At 43.4% G+C, this 24,885-nt stretch overlaps 1 protein-coding gene across 2 annotated transcripts in view; it reads right to left on the bottom strand.

Moving 5' to 3' along the window:
* APOLD1 (apolipoprotein L domain containing 1) overlaps window positions 1–24,885 on the bottom strand; it is a 71,630-nt gene that overhangs the window by 46,067 nt on the left and 678 nt on the right. The window contains exon 2 of one of the 2 annotated variants that reach the window (XR_004059565.1): window positions 24,117–24,853. The exons of the other annotated variant lie outside the window; for it this stretch is intronic. The gene's annotated coding sequence lies outside the window, so the exon portion shown is untranslated. Of the gene's footprint in view, window positions 1–24,116; window positions 24,854–24,885 lie in introns of those variants that run through there. 2 annotated transcript variants of the gene reach the window in all.

The raw sequence follows: 24,885 nt of genomic DNA, 5'->3' as shown, positions 1-24,885 counted from the left end.
TCATTTTAATACATTTCCCCCTCTGACACACAGGCATAAAACAATAAATTCCAAGCAGGCCAGAAGTAGAGGGAAGAAAAAGCTTTGTCAGGGTGAAGGAAGTATGGGGTCCAGGTAGGCACAAGTTCATAGTGATATTTGGTGAAGGGAAAGCAGATCATGGCACATGGATCTTGTTCTCTGATCTGCCCCGTGAAGTCGGGTAGACAGTCACTCTACATAAATCAGTTCAGAATGAGGCCAAATCACCCAGCAAGAGGAGGCCAGGAGCTAGACAGACACTGAGCACAGGCAAGAGGAAAGCAGCTTAATAGGCAATAAACCAAGTTCTAAGGCAGAGCACCCCGGAAATTTACAGCCAGGATCAGAACTGATCCCAGTGGCAGCGTCCAATTCCCATCTCTTAAGTGGACAGACAAACCACCTGCCTAGAGTCGAGAGCTGAGAAATCAGGAACCAAGCAGTTCTTTGTTTTTTGAGATGGAGTTTCATTTTGTCACCCAGACTGGAGTGTAGTGGTGCGATCTCTGCACACTGCAACCTCCACCTCCCAGGTTCAAACAATTCTCCTGCCTCAGCCTCCTGAGTAGCTAGGATTACAGGTGTGCACCACCACACCCAGTTAATTTTTGTAATTTTAGTACAGATGGGATTTCACCATGTTGGCCAGGCTGGTCTCGAACTCCTGACCTCAGTGATCTGCCCACCTCAGCCTCCCACAGGGCTGGGATTACAGGCCTGAACCACCACACCCAACCAATTTTTTTTTTTTTTTTTTTTTTTTTTGAAACAGGGTCTGGCTCTATTGCCTAGGCTGGAGTACAGTGGCACAATCTCGGCTCACTGCAACCTCCACCTCCCAGGCTCAAGCAATCCTCTCACCTTAGCCTCCTGAGTAGCTGGGACTACAGGTGTGCACCACCACACCCAGCTAATTTTTATATTTTTTGTAGAGACGGGGTTTCACCATGTTGCCCAGACTGGTCTCGAACTTGTAAGCTCAAGCAATCCACCCACCTCAGCCTCTCCAAGTGCTGGGATTACAGGCATGAGCCACTGTGCCCAGCCAGTTCCCTAATCTTAATATTTTCCTTTCACACTTAAGAATACACTCTCCATATGTGTTAGTTTCCTACTGCTGCTGCAACAAATTACTACCAACTTAGTGGCTAGAAACATCATACAACTAATTTAATTTTTTTTTTTTTTTTTTGAGACAGGGTCTCCCTCTGTTGCCCAGGTTGGAGTACAGTGGTGCCATCATAGCTCACTGCAGCCTTGACCTCCTAGGCTCAAGTGATCCTCCTGCCTCAGCCTCCTGAGCAGCCGGGACTACAGGTGCACACTGTTCCTTGCTAATTTCTTATTAGTAGAAATGTGGTCTTGCTGTGTTCCCCAGGCTGGTCTCAAACTCCTGACCTCAAATGATCCACCAGCCTCAGCCTCCCAAAGTGTTGGGATTACAGGCATGAGCTACCATGCCCAGCCATCATCAATTTAATATCTTGCAGTACTGTGTGCTAGAAGTCTAACATGGGTCTCGGCTAAAAGCAAGGTGTCAGCAAGGCTGCATTTGCTTCTGGAGGCTCTGGGGGAGAATCTTTTTCCTTGCCTCTTCCAGCTTCTGGAGGTTGCTGCATTCCTGGGCTCCTAGCCCCTTTCCTCCACCCTCAAAGCCAGCAACGGCAGGCGGAGCTCTCACGTCACATCACTCTGAACCCCTCTTCTGCTTTCCTCTTCCAAGATTCAGGACCCTTGTGATTACATTGGGTTCACCTGGATAATCCAAGCCACCCTCCCAATCTTATAGTCAGCAAATCAGCAAACAATTCCATTTGCAACCTTAATCTCCCTTTGCCATATAACATACCATATTAATAGGCCCTGGGGATTAGGATGTGTATCTCTTTGGAGAGGGGCATTTTTGTGCCTCCCACAGAGTAGTGCTGTGGAGAAAACAAAGCAGGGACAAGGGAAAGGGAGTGACCACTCTTCCATAGTCATCCATTCCTCTGATCACAGATGGAAAGTCTCTCTGCTTTTGCTTTTAAGGATTTATTTTGTTAGATTGGGCTCACCTGGATAATCCAAGCCACTCTCCTCATCTCAAGGTGCTGAATATTAATCACACCTGCAAAGACCCTTACGCCATTTAAGGTAACATAGTCACAGGTTTCAGGGATTAGCATATGGACTTTTTTTTTTTTTTTTTTTTTTGAGACGGAGTCTCACTCTGTTGCCCAGGCTGGAGTGCAGTGGCCAGATCTCAGCTCACTGCAAGCTCTGCCTCCCGGGTTCACGCCATTCTCCTGCCTCAGCCTCCCGAGTAGCTGGGACTACAGGCGCCCGCCACCTCGCCCGGCTAGTTTTTTGTATTTTTTAGTAGAGACGGGGTTTCACAGTGTTAGCCAGGATGGTCTCGATCTCCTGACCTCGTGATCCGCCCGTCTCGGCCTCCCAAAGTGCTGGGATTACAGGCTTGAGCCACCGCGCCCGGCCGCATATGGACATCTTGAAGGGGACTCTGATTCTGCCTGCCATGCCTTATACGTGATGGAATGTTCTAGGCATCTAGGCTTGTCACTGACTCTGAAATTTCCAACTGGTGCTCTGTCAAAAGCTTGTGTCGAAAACTCAGCTGCTGGACATGATTATTTCAATTCAGTCAGAAAGCACAAGATTTCTCACTATTAGCTTCTTACAGGAAAAATGTGTGCATCTTTTCTCTTGACTTGGACGTGAAGCAGCAATATGCTGCCATCACCACTGTCAAGACACAGGAGTTACATCAGCCCAAGTCATTCCCTGTGCTGCCTCTTTGTAATCAAAACCCTCTCCTAACCCCAGGCCCCTGGCCGCTACTGGTCTGGTTTCCATGCCTTTACTTTTGCCTTTCTGAGAAAGGCATATCGATGGAATTATACAGCATGCAGCCTTTTGGATCTGGCTTCTTTCGTGCAGAAAAATGCCTTTGAGATGCCTTCACATTGTTGCTTTTTCATTGCTAAGTAGTACTCCATTGTATGCATGTCCCATAGTTTATTTATCCATTCAATTATTGAAGGACATTTGAGTTTCCAGGGTTTTTTCACTTTGGTTTTGGTTTGGAATTTTTTTTTTTTTTTTTTTTTTTTTTTTTTTTTTTTTTGAGACAGGGTCTTGCTCTGTTACCCAGGCTGCAGCACAGTTGCACAATCATGGCTCACTACAGCCTCAAATTCCTAGGCTCAAGTGATCCTCCTGCCTCAGCCTCTGCCAAGTAACTGGGACTACAGGTGCATGCCACCACACCCAGCTACTTTTTGTATTTTTTGTAGAGACAGGGTTTCACCATGTTTCCCAGGCTGGTCTCGAACTCCTATGCTCAAACGATTTGCCTGCCTCAGCCTCCCAAAGTGCCGGGATACAGGTATGAGCCACCGCACCCAGCCCTGGTTTTTAGTTTTTGGTGATTAGGAATAAAGCTGCGATAAACATTCGTATGCAGGTGTGTAAACTTAAGTTTTCATTTGCCTTGGGTAAATACCTAATATTACCAGGTCATATGGCAAGTGTATATTTATTTTTATAAAAAGCTGCCAAACTGTTTTCCTAAATAGCCGTATCTTTTTGCATTCCAACCATCAATGATATGAAAATTCCAGTTGTTCCACATCCTTGCTAACATTTGGTGTTGTCAGTTTTTTGTTTTGTTTTGGTTTGGTTTGAGTTTTTAGCCGTTCTGATAGATGTATGGTATTACCTCATTGTGGTCTTAATTTGCAATTCCCTAATTACTAATGACATTGAGCATATTTGCATGTGCTTATTTGCCATTCATGTATCTTCTCTCATGGAATGTTTGTTCAGAATCATTTGTCCAATTTAAATTGAGTTGTTTTTCCAGGCTGGAGTGCAATGGCGTGATCTTGGTTCACTGCAACCTCTGCCTCCCGGGTTCAAGCAATTCTCATGCCTCAGCCTCCCAAGTAACTGGGATTACAGGCACCTGCCACCACGCCCAGCTAATTTTTGTATTTTTAGTAGAAATAGGGTTTTACCATGTTGGCCAGGCTGGTCTTGAACTCCTGACCTCAAGTGATCTGCCTGCTTCAGCTTCCCAAAGTGACGACATTACAGGCATGAGCCACTACGCCTGGTCCCAGGTTGTTTGTTTTCTTACTGTTGAGTTTTGAAAGTTCTTATATATATAGTGTATATATATATATATATATATTCTTTGTCAGATAGGTGATTTGCAAATATTTTCTCCTAGTTTGTGTTTTGTCTTTCCATTCTTTTTTTCAAACTTTTTGAAAGACTAGTCAAGTGCAGTAGTGAGAGAGGGAAACAGTAGAACAAGGAGTTTAATAACTGTGGGGTTTTATTTGTTTATTTGTTTGTTTGTTTTGGAGACAGGGTCTTGCTCTGTCACCCAGGCTGGAGTGTGGTGGTCCCATCTTGGCTCACTGCAGCGGTCCCATCTCGGCTCACTGCAGCCTCAACATCCCGGGTTCAAGTGATCCTCCCATCTCAGCTCCGCAAGCAGCTAGGACTACAGCCAACCACCATCACGCACAGCTAATTTTTTTTCCTATTTTTTGTAGAGATGGGGTTTCACTATGTTGCCCAGGCTGGTCTCAAACTCCTGAGCGCAGGCAATCTGCCTGCTTCAGCCTCCCAAAGTGCTGGGATTACAGGTGTGCACATCCGGCTGGGAGTTCAATAACTGTGAACGGTCTATTGATAACTTATTACCTTTAGACCAGCCTAAACGTTTTAAATTTTATTTTATTTTATTTTATTTTATTTATTTTATTTTATTTATTTTAGAGTCATGGTTTCTCTGTGTCACCCAGGCTGGACTCAAACTCCTGGATTTAAGCAATTCTCCTGCCTCAGCCTCTCGCATTTCTGGGACTACAGGTGTGCACCACCGTCCCCAGCTTAACCATGTCTTTCAAAATCAGGTGCAGTGGCTCACGCCTGTAATCCCAGTACTTTAGGAAGCTGAGGCGAGCAGATCACTTGAGCTCAGGAGTTCCAGATCAGCCTAGGCAACATGGCAAAACCCTGTCTCTATGAAAAATTAAAAGTTAACCGAGCATGGTGGCATGTGCCTGTAGTCCCAGCTACTCAGGAGGCTGAGGTGGGAAGATCACTTGTGCCTGGGAGGTCAGGACTACAGTAAGCTGTGATCGTACATCTGCACTCCAGCCTGGGTGACAAAGCAAGACCCTGTGTCAAAAACACAGTATCTTTCACAAAGGAAAAATTTTTTAATTTTTATGACATCTAATTTATGAGTTTTTTTATTTTATGGATAATGCTTTTGACACCATATCCAAGAACTCTTTCCCTCATCCAAGGTCACAAATAGGTCTATGAGTCATTTTGAGGTGATTTTTGTGAAATGTGCAAGGTACCTGTTGAGGTTCTTTTAAAAAATTTTTTGCATATGGTTGCCATTTGTTCCAACACCATTTATTGAAAAGACTATCCTTCCTACATTGGTTTTGTGCTGTTGTCAAAAATCAGTTGACAATACATGGTTGGGTCTGTTTTTGGACTCTGTATTCTGTTCCACTGATATATGTGTCTATCCTTGCAATAAATAATACTCTCTTGATTACTGTAGCTTTGATGAGTAGATAACTCTATTTCATTTACCCAAAAGCTCCATCAGTCAAGATGTGTCATCTTGAGCAAGTTATATAACCTCTCTTAACCTCAGTTTTCTCCACTATAAAAAGAGGATATTAAAGCTGGAAGGGTAGCTCACGCCTGTAATCCCAGCACTTTGGGAGGCCAAGGTGAGAGGATCACTTGAACTCAAGGAGTTCAAGACAAGCCTGAGCAACATAGTGAGATCCCATCTTTACAAAAAAAAAAAAAAAAAAAAAAATTAGCCAGGTGTGGTGGTGCACATCTGTGGTTGCAGCTACACAGGAGGCTAAAGTGGGAGGTCACTTGAGCCCAGGAGGTCGAGGCTGCAGTGGACCATGATTATACCACAGCACTCCAGCCTTGGCAACAGAGAGAGACCTTGTCTCAAAACAATAGTAACAACAACAAAAACTCAACAAACAAAAACGTAAAAGAGATGGGGCAGGGAAAAGATACATATTGAAAAGTCACCACCTGTGTACATAAACCAGCTTCCTCCATTAGGCATAATATTGACTTGCACTGCTATTAATAAGAGTTAACATTTTGTAGCACTTCCATTAGTCATCAATTTCACATATTATAATAATAAATTTGTAAAGCGCTTCCAGATACATTATTTCAGTCAATCATGACAACACCTTTGTGAGGTTTTTTTCTTTATAAGCTTAGAGAGGTCAGGCACAGAAATAATGACCCAGCCTACAAGTTGGTCCTGGCCTAGCCGATGGACATGTCCCACAGAGGAAGACTGCCTTAGATTTCAATCAATCAGATCCACACCCATGCCCACCTCCATCCAGGAGTATATTTTCATCAGAAAAGCAAATGGCCTCTTCTGTGCCTGTACAGTGAGGCTTAAAAGACAGGCTGAAAAGAAGACCTAGGATTTCACTGTTTTCACAGAATTAATTAGAAAATAGGAACCGAAAAACACATAAATGAGAAAACGTCCATAGGAGGTTTGTTTTTTTAAAAAAAGATGGGGTCTCACTATGTTGCCCAGGCTGGCGTCAGTGATTGGGCTCAAGAGATTCTCCATCTCAGCCTCATTAGTAGCTAGGAATACAGGTGTGTGACACTATACTGGGCTCCATAGGAGTTCTTCGACTGCACAAAGAAAATGACCTTTTTTTTTTTGAGACGGAGTCTCGCTCTGTTGCCCAGGCTGGAGTGCAGTGGCCGGATCTCAGCTCACTGCAAGCTCCGCCTCCCAGGTTTACGCCATTCTCCTGCCTCAGCCTCCCGAGTAGCTGGGACCACAGACACCTGCCACCTCGCCCGGCTAGTTGTTGTTGTTGTTGTTGTTTTTGTATTCTTTAGTAGAGACGGGGTTTCACCGTGTTGGTCTCCATCTCCTGACAGGGTGGTCTCCATCTCCTGACCTCGTGATCTGCCCGTCTCGGCCTCCCAAAATGCTGGGATTACAGGCTTGAGCCACCGCGCCCGGCCAATGAAATGACCTTTTAATGAGATCCCTCACTCAATAAAATTAGCAAGCAACACTTGGCTCTTACCTACCTACACCTACCTCCAAAGTAAGCTGGGTCTCCCCTTTCAGGCAAATGATATAGGAAGTGGGAAACCAGCTCAACCAAGATTAACAAACATCAAGTTTTGACCATGGCCGGGCGCGGTGGTCCATGCCTGTAATCCCAGTACTTTGGGAGGCCGAGGCGGGAGGATCACTTGAGCCCAAGAGTTCGAGACCAGGGCAACATGCCAAACCTCATCTCTACAAAAAATACAAAAAATTAGCAGCTGTGGTGTCACATGCCTGTAGTCCCAGCTACTCAGGAGGCTGAGGTGAGAGGATCGTTTGAGCCCTGGATGTCAAGGCTGCAGTGAGCCAAGATTATACCACTGCACTCCAGCCTGGGTGACAGAGTGAGACCCTGACCAGGGCCTTCTTTTTTTTTTTTTTTTTTTTTTTGAGAGGGAGTCTTGCTGTGGAGTGCAGAGGCACAATCTCAGCTCACTGGAACCTCCGCCTCCCAGGTTCAAGCAATTCTCTGCCTCAGCCTCCTGAGTAGCTGGGATTACAGGCACCTGCCACCACGCCCGGCTAATTTTTGTATTTTTAGTAGAGATGGGGTTTCACCATCTTGGCCAGGCTGGTCTTGAACTCCTGACCTTGTGATCCACCTGTCTCGGCCTCCCAAAGTGCTGGGATTACAGGCATGAGCCACCATGCCCGGCTGACCAGGGCCTTCTTATCTACCTTGGAAGAAGGTGGCCTTTGAGAAATGCCTGAATCTATATGGAGGTGAGCAGCAAAGGAGGCTTGGAGGCAAGTTCATTTAAAACTTCTCCCTTGGGCCTTCCATGCTTTTCTTACCATGAACATCCTTTGTCCTTTGCAAAGGGCCTCCCGACCCTAAAATGTCCTTTGATAGTTGTAACCTGCCATAAAAAGTGGCTCCTAGTCCTAACAAAGTAGTATCCATTGTTTCTTTTTTTTTTTGCCAAAGCAACCTCGTAATTTTGTTCTTTCCAGCTTGCCTCAGGAGAGACTAAGGTGCAAAGAAGTAGAAAGATGTTCTTAGAGCCATTCCGGACATAGCTGGGCCTTTGTTCTTGTTTTTAATGAAACAATTATTAAAGATATTGTGGTATTATTTTTCAATAAATGGTAAGACACTGCTGGCCAGAAATATTTAATTACTATATGGTCTTTTAATCAGGCAGAAAGTAAAAGGGAATAATTTAGGATCGAGTGTCACACTGAGCCAGCTGGCCTTCTTCCTGTTGAGATTATTTATAAGAATGACAGGACAGCCCCAAGACCTGAATTTGAGCCCAGACTCAGCTGCCTCATGTACGTTGAGCTACAGCTCCAAGGCTCAGTTTCCTCATCATCACAGCTACTTCTCAGAATTTGCGTCAGGATTAAAGGAAATAATGTAGATGAGTGGCTTAGCACACACTGAGTGCTCCACAAATGGTAGCTATTGTTATTATGTCTTTAACTGTACAGAGAGAACATCTCTCTGCTTATCAGACTGTGTGTCTTGTTTTGTTTGTTTTGTTTTTCTTGTGTGCAGACTGTAGCAAAATGCAACCCAGGAACTTCAGGGAGCTATAACTCAAAACCTAAAATTGGGAATCATTTTTTATACTTTTTCCCACTAGAAACTGTAGACAATCCACATGTTACAATAAAAACTGGGTTGGGGCTGGGCGAAGTGGCTCATTCCTGTAATTCAGTACTTTGGGAGGGCTGAGGCAGGAGTACTGCTTGAGGTCAGGAGTTCAAGACCAGCCTGGACAACATAACAATACCTTGTCTCTACAAAAAAAGGAAAATTTATAAATTAGCTGGGTGTGGTGGCACATGCCTGTAGCCTCAGCTACTCAGGAGGCTGAAATGGGAGGATCACTTGAGCCCAGGAGTTTAAGATGGTAGTGACTCTATGATGGTGCCACTGTCCTCCAGCCAGGGCGACAGAGCAAGACTCTGTCTCCAAAATGTTTCTTTTTTTAAGTTAAGTTGGTAGAAAAAGTATGAAAGTTTGCAACAGATAGTCCAGGTTACAACCTGATGTTCAGTCTCTTGCATTCTAGGGTACTTTTTCCAAATGGGGGAGGGAAAGGTAGGGAGATACAATTTTATTTTTTCTTGGTAAGAGGTACCAAAAAGTTACAAAAAGGTACAAGGACTTTGAGAGACATAATTAATGGGTTTGTTTTTTTCCTAGGTAACCTCTGCTAAATTCCTGTTTCATCGTGGCTACTTAAATACGTGGTTATGAGTAATTTGCATTCTGCTATTGTCAAGTGGCCTGAATTTCCAGGTAATACTGAATAGCCTCCTGCCTCAGCCTCCCAAAGTGCTGGAATTACAGGCGTGAGCCACCGTGCCCAGCCCCAACTCAATTTTAATAGTAATATATGGATTGTCTCCAGTTTGTAGTGGGAAAATTATAATAAAATGATTCCAAATATTATGTTTTGAGGCAAAACCTAGTAAGAATTTTCAGGTAATACTGGGCACATCCCTTTCCGTGTGTAGAGGGAAGGCTGAAAGTCACTGCATGGAGGGACCTTGAAATTTGTCATTGCATTAAGGCTTATAATTATCTGTCCAACCAGGTTTGAAAGGAACTTTAGAATTGCCAACCCATTTTTAGGGAAACAGAGAGATTGGGATATTAGGTTCACCTAGTTCAGAGGACAGTCAAGTACTGGGGTTCAGATTTTCTTTTCTTTTTTTTTTTTGAGACGGAGTCTTGCTCTGTTGCCCAGGCTGGAGTGCAGTGGTGCAATCTCTGCTCACTGCAAGCTCTGCCTCCCGGGTTCACGCCATTCTCCTGCCTCAGCCTCCCGAGTAGCTGGGACTACAGGCACCCGCTACCTCGCCCGGCTAGTTTTTTGTATTTTTTAGTAGAGATGGGGTTTCACCATGTTAGCCAGGATGGTCTCGATCTCCTGACCTCGTGATCTGCCCGTCTCGGGCTCCCAAAGTGCTGGGATTACAGGCTTGAGCCACCGTGCCTAGCCCAGATTTTCTAAAGGTTAGGACAATGCAGAAAAGGAAGGTAAAAATGTTGAATGGGGCAGCTAGGATCTCAGGGCTGAAGCAAGGTAGGGTGTCCATAGAAAGTAAGATCTGAGGGCCGGGTGCAGTGGCTCATGCCTGTAATCCCAGCACTTTGGGAGGCCAAGGCTGGAAGATCACCTGAGGTCAGGAGTTCAAGACCAGCCTGGCCAACATGGTGAAACTCTGTTTCTGCTAAAAATGCAAAAATTACGCCGGGTGTGGTGACTCACGCCTGTAATTCCAGCACTTTGAGAGACTGAGGCAGGCGGATCACAAGGTCAGCAGATCAAGACCATCCTGGCTAACACAGTGAAACCCCATCTCTACTAAAAATACAAAAAATTAGCCGGGCGTGGTAGCGTGTGCCTGTAGTCCCAGCTACTCAGGAGACTGAGGCAGGAGAATCGCTTGAACCCGGGAGGCGGAGGTTGCAGTGACATGAGATCACACCACTGCACTGCCACCTGGGCAACAGAGTGAGACTCCGTCTCCAAAAAAAAAACAAAAAAATTAGCCGGACGTGGCAGCGCACACCTGTAGTCCCAGCTACATGGGAGGCTGAGGCTGGAGAACTGCTTGAACCTGGGAGGCAGAGGTTACAGTAAGCCAAGATAGCGCCACTGCACTCCAGCCTGGGTGATAGAGTGAGACTCTGTCTCAAAAAAAAAAAAAAAAAAAAAGTAGGATCTGGTAGGATCTGAGAGATATACTCCTTAATGAAAGATGAAACATAAAGTACCCACGCTTATAATATTCAGTTATGGCTATAGGATCATATTTTTAAAACCCATATAATTAAAGGTATAAAATTACTTGCCCAACCTAAAATGAAAAGTTCACTAAGAAAAAAATAGGCCGGACGCCGTGGCACACGCCTGTAATCCCAGCACTTTGGGAGGCCAAGGCGGGAGGATCACGAGGTCGGGAGATTGAGACCATCCTGGCGAACACGGTGAAACCCCATCTCTACTAAAAATGCAAAAAAAACTAGCCGGGCAAGGTGGCGGGTGCCTGTAGTCCCAGCTACTCGGGAGGCTGAGGCAAGAGAATGGTGTGAACCTGGGAGGCGGAGCTTGCAGTGAGCCGAGATTGTGCCACTGTACTCTAGCCTGGGCGACAGAACAAGACTCTGTCTCAAAAAAAAAAAAAAAAAAAAGAAAGAAAGAAAAATTAGCCATTACTCAGTGTGATTATATGAACATTAAGGTTAATAAAAAAGGTTTTTCACCTTTTAGAAACTTTAGCATTTGAAAGTATCTTTGCACGTCACTCTGAGATACATTTTTTAAATAGTGTTTACAGTTGCTATCCAGTAAAGGATACATTTCAAATGTATCTTGATTAGACAGTCACCTGTAACAAAAGTTCCTTTCCTTGAAAATGCTTGCAGGAGTTCAGAAAACATAGTAACTTCACTTTACTGTAGCACTGATACTCTTTTTCCGTTCCAGCTTTTGCTTGCTTCTTTTTAAGGCACAAAGAACACACACCTTCTCGATCGCCCTGGCTTTCAGGCCAGTTGACGATAGCAGAATACAAATTCCTCAATAACCACATATTTAAATAACCACAGTAAAAATAGGAGTTTAGCAGAGGTGTCCTGGGAAAAAAACAAAATCAGTGACCTGTGCAAGATGTGTATTCTCTCCATTCAGTCTCCCCCTATTATCTGTCCCCACCTGCCAAGCCAACTTTATCTCTTAGTATTCTCCAGAACACCCCCTCCCCAAATCTGTCCCTTGCAGAGCCACCAATTTTACAGTCAGTTCCTTGCTCAAAAATCCTCAAGGCCTTCTGTATCAGTTAAGATTTGCCTTTGGCAGCTAGTAACAGAGCCCAGAAATAATAGTGGCTTAAACAAGATAAAAGTGTACTTTTCTTTTCTGTACAGGAATTCTGGAGATAAGTGGCACAAAGTTGGTGTGGCAGCACCTATAGTTCCTGTATCTTTCTGCTCCACAATGCACCTTCTATCCTCAGGAACAAAGGATGCCTCCTCAAATTGCAGCCATCTTACACACCTCGTAGGCAGCCAAAAAGAGACAGACAGGCAGATGTCAAACTTCTTTTCAAATGCTGTCAGAACCTAACACAGTCCAGCATACTTCATAAGCACTCATTAAATTTCAGATACAGATACAAGAATCAATTAATTCTGTGGCACTACTGAGGTAGGGAAATTTATCACTCACAAAACTTTATAGTAAATATCAACAGTATACCCAGGGCACCATGTTAGAAACTATAAAGTATCATTTGAAATTCTTAAAAGGACACCCTTTTAAGATATGTAGATATGTAAACATCTCCATAATTAACCAGGCACAGTGGTTCATGCTTGTCATCCCAATGATTTGGGAGGCTAAATTGAGAGGACTGCTTGAGCAAAGGAGTTCAAGACCAGCCAGGGCAACATAGTGAGACCCCCATCTCTAAAAAAATTTAAAATTAGCCAGGTGTGGTGGCATGCACCTGCAGTCCCAGCTACTCAGGAGGCTGAGGCAGGAGGACTGCTTGAGCCTAAGAGGTCGAGGCTGCAGTGAGCCATGATCATGTCACTGCACTCCAGCCTGGGCAATAGAGCGAGACTCCGTGTGTCTTAAAAAAAAAAAAAAAAAAAAAAAAGGACTTGCTTGGTCTGGTGAGGAAGGGGAGAGCCTCTCCTCATGTGTAAGAGTGGCAGCATATTCCAGAGTAAAAACATAATAAAATAGTGAACACACACATAGCTACAACTTTATGCAGGCCTTGTTGTCAGTTCTTTACATATATTCAATGTTTTTCTCATAGAAAGACATTCTTAAGACTGTGAAGAGAGAAGAAAAGCAGGAAACAGAATTAAGGTATGTAGGGTACTTAGTCCAGGGTGTGGCACATAGTAGGCACTCATTATGCTTGTTACCAACAAAAGGTCTCCAGAGAACATTCGGTCCTCTTCCTCCCGCTAGATAACGACCCTCCACATTCTCAAGCATTCGCTGAACCTCGCTCCACTGTCGTGCAGCCACATTCCCACGGTGGAACAAATCCGTCGGAAGACATCAATAGGAACTGCAGCTCTACTCAGGTAGATAACACCAACCCTGGCACCCACCCCAGCCTGGATCCTCAGCTGAGGATATGCCCAAGATAAGCGCCCAGCTCCCCACTTCTCACTTTCCATCAGCAGTACTCTCTCTTGAGTGTAGATTTGTTTTATTTTGTTTTACTGGAGAAGGGGAGGAGGAGAGGTGGAGGCAAAACAGGGGAAAGGGAACAAAGAAGATAAGACGTAGGAATTATTTCAGGTCTCAGTTTTGGCAGGGGCTCATATGTAAAGCTGTTATGTTCGAGAAATATAAAAGACTAATACTTTTCCTAAAGATTGAAACAGAAACACTTGTGATTGGACTGGGAATTACACCTCACTTAGATGAGCTCCCAAAGAACTTGAGTTGATTGCTGAGGAAATGAACAAATAATGATTGATTTGCTGACAACTGTAAAAGCATATGGGGCGGATCACAGCCATTATAGCTTCCTGTGGAGTCACTGGCCAACTCTAGGTTGTTACACCACTGTAGCCAGCAGAGGTCTCTCTTTTATTAATCTTCAATTTAAAAAAAGGAAAAAAAATCCTCTGGGTTGTTTATTTCTATGATCCTTTTGAAGTCTCTTTCTAAAGCCAAATACATAATGAATCATTTGACCAAAGCATCTTCGAATATTGAATCTAGTCACTTAGTAAAAATGAAAGACAAAAATGCTGAGCTACTTGAAGCAAAAGATTCAGTATTTACCTCTAAGCTATTCATTCGCTTAGAAGATTCACACCAATCGCACAACCAAAGAGCAAAACATGGGCCAGACTCTAAAACAGCATGAGCCACTGGCTGAGGTTGACAATGAAAAGGGAGCTCCAGCTAAGACTGGTAGCTGGGTGGAGCAGGAGGCTGGCGAGGTCCACTACTTTGGATCTCTGGTTCAGTAGCTGACACTAGGCAGGGCTCTTCCTTGAAGGTGCTCCTTCAAAAGCCTGAAATACACCACTTGCGACCACATCCCCTCATCCCCTCTAACGGTCCAAGCACTACACATTACACCCTCCTTACTTAATGAAATCAGGAGTTTTGTTTTTTGAAAATTCGATTGTGTAGGTTAAGCAGCATCATGGTGAAAGCTTGAACTTTCTTTCCCACGTCCTATTGGGATAGCCCCAACATAAGACTAAGGATTTCAACTAGTATTAGATAAAGTGACGAAACATTAAAATTTAATTGAAGCTGCTCAAGTCACTCTCTTATTTTATTTTATTTTATTTATTGATTCTTTTGAGACAGGGTCTCAGTCTGTCACCCAGGCTGGAGTGCAGTGGCGTGATCATGGCTCACTATAGCCTTGACCTCCCAGGCTCAGGTGCTTCTCCCACCTCAGCCTCCCAAGTAGCTGGGACCACAGCTGCACATCACCATGCCCAGCTAGTTTTTTTTTTGGGGGGGGGGGGGGGGACAGAATCTCACTCTTATTGCCCAGACTGCAGTGCAATGGCACTATCTTGGCTCACCGCAACCTCCACCTCCTGGGTTCAAGCAATTCTCCTACCTCAGCCTCCTGAGTAGCTGGGATTACAGGCGCGCACCACCACGCCCAGCTAATTTTTTGTATTTTTAGTAGAGACGGGGTTTCATCAGGCTGGCCAGGCTCGTCTTGACCTCCTGAGTGATCCTCCCACCTCAACCTCCCAAAGTGCTGGGATTACAGGCATGAGCCATTGCTCCCTGCCTAGTTTTTTGTATTTTTAGTAGAGATGGGGTTTTGCCATGGTACCCAGTCTGGGTTCAAGTGATCCACCTGCCTCAGCTTCCCAAAGTGCTGAGATTACAGGCATGAGCTTATTTTATTTTAGTTTACAGACAAGATCTCACTCTGTCACCCAGGCCTGAGTGGCAGTGGTGGATTACATAGTTCACTAAAACTTTTCTTTTCAGGAAAGGACTTTTTCTTTTCAGGAATTCCTGGGCCCAAGCGATCCTCCTCCTTCAGCTTCCCAAGTAGCTATGACCACAGGTGCTTGCCACCATGCCCAGCTTATTTATTTATTTATTTACTGTAGAAATGAGGTCTCACATTGCCCAGGCAGGCCTTGAATGCTTAACCTCAAATGATTCTCTTCGGCCTCCCACGCAATCCACCTTGGCCTCCCAAAGCACTGAGATTGCAGGCATCAGCCACTGTGCCTGCCAAGTCACCTTTAAACTATCCAGTGGCTTCCCATTGCAGTTAAAGTCCAAAATTCCTAATGTGGCTTAAAAAGCCCATCACTCCAGCCACATCACTCATTCCTTCTGCCATTGGCTCACTCTCCCCCCGGCCACAAGCACTTTCTTTCAAAGCTCTTCTCTGACTTGCAGCCTTGGACTGTGTTCTGCTTGGCTCACTCTCCTTCCTTTCCTCCTTTCAACTGGTTAACTCATGCTCAGCTTCCAAGTCTCAGCTTGAAAGTCATTTCTTTAGGAGGGATTCTCTAGCCCCTGCCCTAGGTCAGGGCCCCTGTTTCAGACTCTTACTGCATCCTACAGGCAGCCACTGGAACATAGGGGAAGGCACTGCTGGTGAGGGGGATGGAATGGCTTTTTGGTTTTTGTTTGTTTGTTTGTTTTAGAGATGGGGTCTTTCTCTGTTGCTCAGGGGGACTCGAACTCCTGGGCTCAAGGGATCCTTCCACCTCAACCTCCTGAGTAGCTGAGACTATAAGTGGCTGCCCGGCTGAAGGAGTGTTGGGTGGATTTTAAAGGCCCTTTTCTTTTCAGTAAACACAGGCTGGCTTGGGGAAAGAGTTTCGATTTTAGCCCCTGCTTGCTTCCTCAGTTAGTCACCTTGTCTGGGATCCAAACTGCTAGAGCATGAAGCAGAAACTCTTTTGAGGTCCCTGCATGGCACTCATCCTTCACAACATTCACCTAAATTCCGTGGAATAATTACAGCTGTGATGCCCTGTGGAGCTCCAGGAAGCCAGCACTCCGGTTTGTGACCTCGAAGCCCACAGAGCCTGGCCTTAGTAAAGACTCCCTGAGAGTGCACGCGACAGTGTGCAGCAGTATCTGGCACTACTGAGCAACCGTTAGGTTACACATTCACGTGCTTTTTTTCTAGTGAGATTATAAACGTTCATTGTTCAGCCTACGCTATTATACGATCATCTTCTTTTGATATTGAGTATGTGGTTTGTGGCCAAAAATCAGGACTCTAGCTTCCCTGAAAAATAGAACCTGATCCACAAGGATGGAATATGTGTGATCTTGACTAGGAAACAGGAATCACAGAGCTGTAAGCCAGAAGGAATCTATAAATCATCTTCGTTTAACTTCCCCACTTTACAGGAAATCAAGAATTAGAATATTCTCATCTGTAAAATGGAAAGACCGGATACAGTGATCTCCCATAGCCAATAGTCTGAGATTCTAAGAGTTGCCCCAGGTCAGTCACATGGAGAGGGACAGCCAAAGATTAATTGGTTAACTTGAAATGTAAAACCATTTCCCCAGCACTATGTCCTAAGTAACTAATCTAAGGCAGGGAGTTGATCTGTTGAATTCCCAGGCGGATTCCCTGAGTGTGCCAAGTGCCAAAGATTAAGGAATGTGATTTTTGGGATCATGTTATCAGTAAAATCCCATATGGCAAAAAGATGGAATAACCTCAATTTTCCATGGTTTGTTAAGATATCTTTGAGTTAATGGGGATGATATTTATACCTCATTTATGTGCCCCAGAAGCCAAACCATGTACACAAACACGCATGCACACACTCCTAACTCATGTACAGATTTAATGGCATCTGAAGTTAGATAGAAAAACGGAGGAAAAATTATTATAGAAATGCCTTGTGCTCTGCTAATGCCTGAGAAGAATGAGACTGTATGTGAGACATAAAGAGAAACTCTGATTCCACGCTCAAGAAATTGTAATAATTCTTTTTCAAATTTAAAATACCAGCTGGGCGCAGTGGCTCACGCCTGTAATCCCAACACTTTGGGAGACAGAGGAGGGCAGATCACTTGAGGTCAGGAGTTTGAGACCAGCCTGGCCAACATGGTGAAACCCTGTCTCTACTAAAAATACAAAAAAAGTATCTGGGCGTGGTGGCACGCATCTGTAATCTCAGCTACTCAGGAGGCTGAGGCGGGAGAATTGCTTGAACCCTGGAAGCAGAGGTTGCAGTGAGCCAAGATTATGCCACTGCACTCTAGCCTGGGCAACAGGGTGAGACTCTGTCTCAAAACAAACAAACAAACAAACAAACAAACAAAAAAATTGAAATACCTTCATGGTTTTTTCCTTGTTAGAGTCTACTGTTAGAAATGCAAACAGTGGCCGGGTGCGGTGGCTCAAGCCTGTAATCCCAGCACTTTGGGAGGCCGAGACGGGCGGATCACGAGGTCAGGAGATCGAGACCATCCTGGCTAACACGGTGAAACCCCGTCTCTACTAAAAATACAAAAAAAAAACTAGCCGGGCGAGGTGGCGGCGCCTGTAGTCCCAGCTACTCGGGAGGCTGAGGCAGGAGAATGGCGTGAACCCGGGAGGCGGAGCTTGCAGTGAGCTTAGATCTGGCCACTGCACTCCAGCCTGGGTGACAGAGCAAGACTCCGTCTCAAAAAAAAAAAAAAAAAAAAAAAAAAAAAAAAAAAAAAAGAAATGCAAACAGTACATAAATGCTTAAGGGAAAGTCTCTTCATAATCCTGCCCTCAGAAATAGGAACTACAGATGTCAATGTGGTGGTAAACCTTCCATGACAATTGTATGCCTATATACATGTAAATTTTTAAATTTTTCACAAAAATACATTCATACCATAGATACTGTTCTGTGCCTGCTTTTCATCTTAATGTGTTACAGAAACTTTAATATTACGCCGTATAACTGGTTTTTTTTTTTTGAGACACTGTCTTGTTCTGCCACACAGGCTGGAGTACAGTGGCGTGATCACGGCTCACTGCAGCCTAGATCTCCTCCTGTCTTAGGTGATCCTCCTACCTCGGCCTTCTGAGTAGCTGGGACTACAGGCCTGTGCCACCACATCCAGCTAATTTTTTTTTTTTTGTGGTGTTTTTGTAGAGATGGAGTTTCACCATGTTGCCCAGGTTGGTCTCAAATCCTGGACTTAATCCATCTGCCTCTCTTAGTCTCCAAAAGTGCTGGGATTACAGGCATGAGCCACCCTGCCCAGCCAAGACATATAACTATTAATACATATAAAGCTACCTAGGGTGTTTTAATGGCTATAATTTGTACCTTTCTTGCATATACCATAGTTGGTTCAATCAAATAATCAATTCTGTAGCCCTACATCTAAAGGGTTTTTCTTTGGTTGTTTACTCTTTTGTTCTTTTTAAAATCTAATATTTAACATTACAGTGATTACTTTGGTAAATATATCTTTAGTCATACGTCTGATTATTTCTCAAAATTAAATTCGTAGAAAAGTATATACTTTTTCTTTTCTTTTCTTTTTGTGAGACAGAGTCTCGCTTTGTTGCCCAGGCTGGAGTAGAGTGCAGTAGCGTAATCTCTGCTCACTGCAACCTCCGCCTCCCAGATTTAAGTGATTCTCTCAGCCTCCCGAGTAGCTGGGATCACAGGCACGCACCACCACACCCGGCTAATTTTTGTACTTTTAGTAGAGACAGGGTTTCGCCATGTTGGCCAGGCTGGTTTCAAACTCCTGACCTCAAGTGATCCTCTTGCTTCAGCCTCCCAAAGTGCTGGGATTACAGGTGTAAAGTTTCCATAACACATTAAGACCAAACCATTTTAACTGTTTTTGCATATCTAATTCTCTTTATTAAATGCCAATTTAAAATATTTGTTTTTCTTAACGGTAATAACGGCAGTAAATAACAGTCACGTCGCCCGGCTAGAAAGTACATACTTTTTTTTTTTTTTTTTTTTTTTTTTTTTTTGAGGCGGAGTCTCGCTCTGTCGCCCGGACTGGAGTGCAGTGGCCAGATCTCAGCTCACTGCAAGCTCCGCCTCCCGGGTTTACGCCATTCTCCTGCCTCAGCCTCCCGAGTAGCTGGGACTACAGGCGCCCGCCACCTCGCCCGGCTAGTTTTTGTATTTTTAGTAGAGACGGGGTTTCACTGTGTTAGCCAGGATGGTCTTGATCTCTTGACCTCGTGATCCACCTGCCTCGACCTCCCAAAGTGTTGGGATTACAGGCTTGAGCCACCGCGCCCGGCCGAAAGTACATACATTTTAAATGCACAGTATATAATATGTATGTGTATGTAAGGGGGATTTAATATTTTTCTCCAAACGGTTAGCTGTAACCTAACACCATTTATTGCATAGCATAGTTTCTCTCTACTAATCAGACAATTTATGTTTATCATGTTATCAACTCTTTGTCAGGCTTTTGAAAGAGAATAGAGAGCTTGAAGGAAAAGCCAGAATAAGGTGATGGTTTTGGAGAGACTGGTATTACCAGCAACGTACAGATATTAAAATTAAAAGCAGGAATGGATGGGGATGTGTTGAGAGAATCAACCTCTTACTTACTTATAGTTGTGCTGGCTTTAAGAGGCTGATTCGGGGAATTTCTATGTACAAAGTAAGGAGATGCCACTAAGCTAAAGATGAGTTTATTTGGATGAGAGGGATTTTACACTGAACCTGAAGATGGTCGTGGCTTCCACGCTTGCAAACTCTTTGCTTCTTTGGTCACCAATGAAGCTGGAAAAATATCACTCACCCTCAGACAGAAAGGAGGGAAGCAAAGATTAAACTGTCAAGAAAGAATAATGGCCAACTTTGTATCTGAGTGCCTCAATTTACCTATATTTATATATTCTGTATATGGTTTATATCCCAATAGTCTACAATTGAGCTTGTTTTCATTTATTAAAAGCCTTTCACATTTCCTTTTCCAGTAACTGTGTTCATATCCTTTGCTTATTTTTATACTGGTTTGTGTTTTCTTCATTGATTTGTAGAAACTCTTTATTTATTGGGGAAATTAACCCTGTGATATGTGGGTTGCAAACATTTTTCCCTATTTGTCATTGCATATGTATGTGGGTGTATGTGCTATTGACTTATTACCACAAATAAATCTATACCAAGTCCTTTCATAAATCATTAGATGTGACACTAAATTCAACAAGTGCCTCAAAAAAATTTTATTGTGGTAAAAATACATAAAATTTACCATTTTACCTGTTTTTGCATATCTAATTCTCTTTATTAAATGCCAATTTAAAGTATTTGTTTTTCTTAACGGTAATAATAGCAGTAATTAAAAATAATAAGACATATTGACAAGGTTCACATAGTACTGGCTGTGGTTACTGGGAGAAGACAAAATAAAAACTGGATATCCCCATTAATCTGATTGTTTACAAATATGTAATGGTCATTATTATATACCATGTATTGGGCTAAATACAACACATACATTATTCCATTGAATACTTTTAATAACCCTATGAGAGTTATAAGCATCCTCATTATATAGACGAAGAAATAAAAACTTTTTTTTTCTTTTTTTTAGAGGAAGTCTCGCTGTTGTCCCCCAGGCTGGAGTGCAATGGCACGACTTGGCTCACTGCAACCTCTGCCTCCCGGGTTCAAGTGATTCTGCTGCCTCAGCATCCTAAGTAGCTGGGATTACAGGCGCCTGCCACCACGCCTGGCTAATTTTTGTATTTTTAGTAGAGATGGGGTTTCACCATGTTGTTCAGACTGGTCTCGAACTCCTGACCTCAAGTGATCTGCCCGCCTCAGCCTCCCAAAGTGCTGGGATTACAGGTGTGAGCCACCATGGCCAGCGGAAATAAAAACTTTAAAAGGTGAAGTAACTTGCAAATGGCAATTCAGTAACTGGACTCAAACCCAGGCAGTAGGATTCCAGAGCCTGAAATTGAACCACTACAGCACCTCACAAATAATATGACCCAGTACACTGTGTGGTATTCTTTTAGACATAACATGAATGAACTTTAAATTTTTCCAGGGGGCCAGGCATGATGGCTTATGCCTGTAATTTCAGCACTTTGGGAGGCTAAGGCAGGAAGATCACTTGAGGCTAGGAGTTCAATATCAGCCTGGACAACATAGCAAGAACCTGTCTCTCTCTCTCTCTCTCTCTCTCTCACACACACACACACACACACACACATACACAAAGTTAGGCGGGCATGGTGGTGTGCACCTGCAGTCCTAGCTACTTGGGAGGCTAAGGCAGGAGGATCGCTTGAGCCCAGGAGGTCAAGGCTGCAGTGAGTCATTGCACTCCAGCCTAGGTAACAGAGTGAGACTTGGTCTCAAAAAAAAAAAAGTTCCAGTAGTTGTGTATTATTTTATTGTGGTTAAATACAAGTAAGATACAACTTACCATTTAGATTTAAATGGTTTTATTTTATTTTTATTTTTAAAAAATAATATATAATAATTTTATACATTATATATTATTTATATATGTAAACATATTTATATATAAATAATATATAATAAAATAAAATAATGTTATAAAAATAACTGCTTTATTTTTATTGTTATTTTTTTAGAGCTGCCAAGCTGGAGTGCAGTAGTAAAACCATAGCTCATCGTAGCCTGAGCTGCAGCCCCGAACTCCTGGGCTAGAGCAATCCCCTTGCCTCAGCCTCCAGAATAGCTTAACTATTTATTTTTATTTAAAATTTTATTTTGATTTTTATTTTTTAGAAACGGGTCTCGCTATGTTGTCCGAGCTGGTCTTAAAATCCTGGCCTCAAGAGGTCCTCCCAGCTGAGCACAGTGGCTCACACCTGTAATCTCAACACTTTTGGAGACAAAGGCAGGAGGATCATTTGAGGTTCAAGACCAGCCTGGGCAACATAGGGAGATCCTGTCTCTACCAAAAAGAAAAAAAAATTACATCTTCTGAATTCTATGTTTATTGTTGTACTTAGGAAGACCTTCCCCAACTCTGAGATTTTATTTTTTTAAATCCTTTGAGGTTTCTCCTTGCATGTCTATGGTTTCATTTCTTTCTACTTCATCCTTTTTAATTCTTCAGGAATTTATCCTGATGTGTGAGATAAGAATCCCACTTTATTTTTAATGCCGACAGAATTGTATTTAAAACCATGCAAATTCATTTTAAATCCACATGGGAAAAATGGCAAGCAAAAGAAAACAGGAAAAAAAAAAAAAAAGAGTAAAGGGACCCATCGAGATGTGAAGGATTCATCCCACAAGCAATTAAAACATATTCCAAATTTACGGTAATTATAATATGGTCCTGAGTGGACAGACTGCTAGAACAAAGGAACGAAATAGGATGATCAGAACCTGTTATCAGAATTTAGTGTAAAGAGGTGCAGATGAATTAGGGGGGACTGCCATCTTTGTCATGTTGGGTGTTTCCATCCACGAATATGGTATACGTTTGCATTTGTGCAGGCCTCTGCTAGAGACCCAGTCTTAGAACGAGCACACCTGTCCATCTCCCCACCATCTTCCTGTCTCCTGAAGAGCAGCAGTGAGGCCCTGCCTGTGCAGGTTTTGTGTGGGGTCTAAATTGTTTTTTCCAGAGTCATAACTAACATATTGGACTTTCCAATCTTTCTCTTTCTTTCTTTTCTTTTTTTTTTTTCACAGGGTCTCACTGTTGCTCAGGCCGGCATGCAGTGGCGTGATCTCTGCTCACTGCAACCTCAGCCTTCCAGGCTCGAGCAATCCTCCCACCTCAGCCTCCCAAGTAGCTGGGACTACAGGCAGCACCACCACACCTGGTTAAGTTTTTTTTTGTTTTTTGTAGAAACGGGGTTTCACCATGTTTCCCAGGCTGGTCTGGAACTGCTGAGTTCAAGCGATCTGCCCGCCTCAGCCTCCCTAAGTGTGCGGATTACAGGCGTAAGCCAATGTGTCCGGCCTCCAGTCTTCCTATTGCCATAAAGTGAAAAGCTGTGGTGACCAAGTCTGAGTTCATCAGACATATCTATACTATATTCCCATAGTCTGGGCTCGAACCCTATATTAAGTGTTAAAGATTAAACAGGCTGGGCTCAATGGCTCACACCTGTAATCCCACCATTTTGGGAGGTAAGGTGTGAGGATCACTTGAAGTCAGGCATTCAATACCAGCCTGGTCAACATAGCAAGACCTCACCTCTACAAAAGCAAAAAAACTGCTAGAGGTGGTGGCACACGTGTAGTCCCAGCTACATGGGAGGCTGAAGTAGAGGATTTCCTGAGCCCAGGAGCTTGCGGCTGCAGTGAGCCATGCTCATGCCCACTGCACTCCAGCCTGGGTGACAGAGTGAGACCTGTCTTTAAAAGAAAAATTAATTAATTAATTAATTAAAGATTAAACAGTAGGTGTTAGATGTTGGCAGAATTCTATTTAAAGGTTTCAGAGATGCTAGGTGTGGTGGCTCATGCCTGTCATCTCAGCACTTTGGGAGGCCAAGGCAGGAGAATCATCTGAGGCCAGGAGTTCAAGACCAGCCTGAGCAACATAGCAAGACTCTCTCTACAAAGTTAAAAAAAAAAAAAAAAAAAGGTTTCAGAGCACACATGTAATTGCAGTGATTCTGGAGGCTGAGGTGGGAGGAATGCATGAGCCCAGGATTTGGAGGTTGCAGTGAGACATGACCACACCACTGCACTCCAGCCTGGATGACAGGGAGACTCCATCTTTTTAAAAAAATAAGAAGAAGAATAAATAAATAAATAATAAAGCTTTCAGAGGCTGAGTTAGGGTCTCACTTTAATTTGAGAAGTTAGGATGGCAGCTGGAAGTGACCACCTACTCCTCAGTATTAATAGTCACCACTCTTAAAGATGGGGCCTCAAGTTACCACAGGTGTTAGTCTTGAAGAGTAATGTCCAATAGAAATATAATTTGAGCCACATCTGTCAATTGTCTAGTAACTCCACTAAAAAAGCAAACTGGAACAGATGAAATTCATTTTAATATTTTATTTAGCCCAATATAACAAAATATTATTTCAATAGGTAATCAATATTAAAATTATTAATTAAATATTTAACATTTTCTTTTCATACTAATTCTTGGAAACATGGTGTTTATGTCATATAGCACATCTCAATTTGGACTAGCCACATTCAAGCGCTCAAATAGCCAAGCAGCTCTACAAGATGCTAATGAGTAAGGAAAGTGGCTTAATTTAGTGGAAATCCAGAAATGCCAAGGTTGGAAATACAGTTTCTCAGGGGTCTGGAACAGACTTTGAAATCACTAGTCCAAATACTATTTGATATTTGAATCTTGTCTACAATGTTCCTATCACAGGGACATCCAAGACTAGTCCTTGACTCACACTCCAGGGATGGTAAGCTCACTGCTTCCTGAGGCTAGAGTGTCTTCAACTCAAAAAAGTTCTCATTCCATTAAGGCACGTATGTTTTCTTACAGTGTCCACCCTGGTTAGGTGGGTTCTTGGAGGTCAGGAGTGACTAGCAGACCTTTATGATGTGGGATTAGAGATTAAGTGAACACACCCTTGCTAAAGGCATTATCAGATTGGTTTATGGTCTTTCATGGACCTTAATTAAGAGGTTTGTTCGGCTAAGAAGGATTGGGGGAGTTAAGAACTAAAAAATGTCACCACTGAGTTAGGAACTGTTAGAAGGCTAGTGCTGGATATCTGGTTAACATCGTCCGGTACACTACAGCAAGGCTAAAAGAGAAAAAGAAAAAGGTGTGTATCTA

The sequence above is a fragment of the Rhinopithecus roxellana genome, chromosome 10 (assembly GCF_007565055.1).
Source record: "Rhinopithecus roxellana isolate Shanxi Qingling chromosome 10, ASM756505v1, whole genome shotgun sequence".
Classification (NCBI taxonomy): Eukaryota; Metazoa; Chordata; class Mammalia; order Primates; family Cercopithecidae; genus Rhinopithecus; species Rhinopithecus roxellana.
The sequence above is the reverse complement of the archived record's forward strand: the minus strand, read 5'-3'. Positions and strand labels throughout refer to the sequence as shown.